General features: G+C 37.0%; 1 protein-coding gene across 2 annotated transcripts in view; it reads left to right on the top strand.

The window, feature by feature from the left end:
* Window positions 1-1,387: 1,387 nt before the first annotated feature.
* Window positions 1,388-2,181, top strand: part of slc7a4 (solute carrier family 7 member 4) — a 10,868-nt gene continuing 10,074 nt past the window's right edge. Inside the window, exon 1 of one of the 2 annotated variants that reach the window (XM_015387425.1) lies at window positions 1,388-1,508. The gene's annotated coding sequence lies outside the window, so the exon portion shown is untranslated. The remainder of the gene's footprint in view (window positions 1,509-2,181) is intronic. The other variant, XM_015387426.1, reaches the window with a different exon arrangement.

The following is a 2,181-nucleotide window of genomic DNA, read 5'->3' as shown; positions in this document are numbered from 1 at the left end:
AATACAAAGTGAATCCAGTAGAACTTTTTATTGCCTACCAGGAGTGGGTGACAATAGTTGATTAAAACTTATGGCTCTCAAAATGGTATCGGTGCCCTATTTGTTGGTACTCGCCGATACCGATACCACCATTTTAGGGCAGTTTCGGGGCCCCATCCGATACTGGTATCGGTATCGGTGCAACACTAATATATATATATAGTAATAAAGAGCCCATATTAAAAGTATAGAGTAGCAGAAGAGGCTTGTGCAGTCTTGAAGAAAGCAGGCCCCACTGCAGGTATTGTATCAAGCAAAGTTTTTCTTGATACAATTCCTGATGTTCACCTGTTGGTTCTTTATAATATGGGTGCGACAAGAAGCATTATTATGGAAGAGGGTTAGGGCCACAGGGAAAAAAAAAAGTTAACTGATTTTTACATTTTCTTTCAGTATAATATGACAAAAAAGTCAGAATTCAAACTTAAATCTCAGAATTCTGAATTTTTTCTCAGAATTCTGACTTAAATATCAGAATTATTACTTTTTTTTTCTCAGAATTTTAGCATTTAGCATCAAGATGTAGCCCTGTCTGTTTTAGAGACTAAAATAGTTCTCTTGTTTTAATCACCTTCTGCTCTTCCATTAAAGAAATAGCATCACTTTTTACGTGCCCTCGCCTAATTCCGTCATTTTCAACCAATGTGTCACTGGCCCTCCCAAACAACTCACATCTTTTTCAGTGAAGCTGAGCACTCCCACATATCTTGCTTTAAAGTGCCCATCTGCATTAAGATCCAAAATTCTGAGATTAAAGGGGAACACCGTTTTTTTATTACATTGGGCCTTGATCGACGTTATGACGTCAGAAATGTGCCGCTTTCTTTTTAAAAAATATGAATATAAATATAAAAAATATAACCACGGATTTCTGGGGGACAATGATTCGCCTACATGTTATGAATGCTGGCGTACCATAAATGATAAATTATGAACAGTTTAGTTCGTGCCTTCAAGTCATTTGCCTCTAGGAAGACATAACAGAATATCATCAGAACAGCTCCAAATGACAAAAGACTCATATGGATGTGTAGAACATGATTTAATAATGTAAAATCAAGGGCCCAATGTAAAAAAAAAAAAAAACGGTGTTCCCCTTTAAAGTCTAAATTCTGAGATAAAAATTAGAATTCTGAGAAAAAAGTCAGAATTCTGAGATTAAAATCCGAATTCTGACTTTTTTCCCATAGTAACCTGAAATAATATTTAAAAATCAGGTTTTTTTTTAATTATTTCTTCAATGGCCCTAATCCTCTTCCGTACATCATGGCTGAGCTGTACCTAAAATAAATGTGTGTGTACCCCTTTAAGACGCAGCTCAGACGCCGCTCCTTTATTCCACAGCAGTGCACCTTCTGCTCCATCATCATCCTCATCCTCATCATCAGACGATGCTCCCACCCGGATAACTTCTATTAAACCCTGCGCTTTGGACCTGTTACAAAGATGGCAGACTGTAAGCAGCAACGGTGTGTATTTGTGCGTTAAAGCTTCTTCTCCTGTTTTATTATTTGAACGGAGGATCCAGAACAAACGCGCATGGAAAGTGCGATGGAACAGGAGCGATGGATACTTTGCGCTCTTTTCCATTTTGTTATGAATAATTAATCCTGGATTTAAAATAATGTTTTTCTTATTTAGCCGTGTAGTGGCGAATCTCGTGGTCAGTAAATGATGTTTTTCTTTTCTCTTTTATTGCGCTCCGCTGGTTTATGACAGCGCTCCTGTTTGCAGACGGGAATAAAGCGTTACGTAATTAGAAAGGAGGCATCCTGCTGTCGCCATATGTTTACCCAGGCCAGGAACCAGATGATGTTGATGCGGATTAATAATCCCTATTTATGATTAAAAAGAAACATAGGTTAAATTCATCTAGTAAAGGATTTTGAAAAACTATCAATGTAAGGCGCCATCATTTCACACATCAGCGATGCCTTTTAGGTGACGTGGACCGGTGAGAGAAGGGAAAACGCTCTTATCCTTTGTACTGGGGTGTAAAAGAAAAGAATAAAAGTGTAAAAACAATGAAAAATAATTGTTAGATAGATTAAAGCAAGCCAGAACATTAGGAAACATTTAGGTAGGCATGTTGGTTAAAAAAATAAAATAAAATAGGCCTATGATAAGATAATATAAGAGATA

Source organism: Cyprinodon variegatus, unplaced genomic scaffold (assembly GCF_000732505.1).
Source record: "Cyprinodon variegatus isolate N-32 unplaced genomic scaffold, C_variegatus-1.0 Scaffold393, whole genome shotgun sequence".
In the NCBI taxonomy this organism is placed as follows: Eukaryota; Metazoa; Chordata; class Actinopteri; order Cyprinodontiformes; family Cyprinodontidae; genus Cyprinodon; species Cyprinodon variegatus.
Note: the sequence above shows the minus strand (reverse complement) of the source record. Positions and strands in the feature narration are given on the sequence as shown.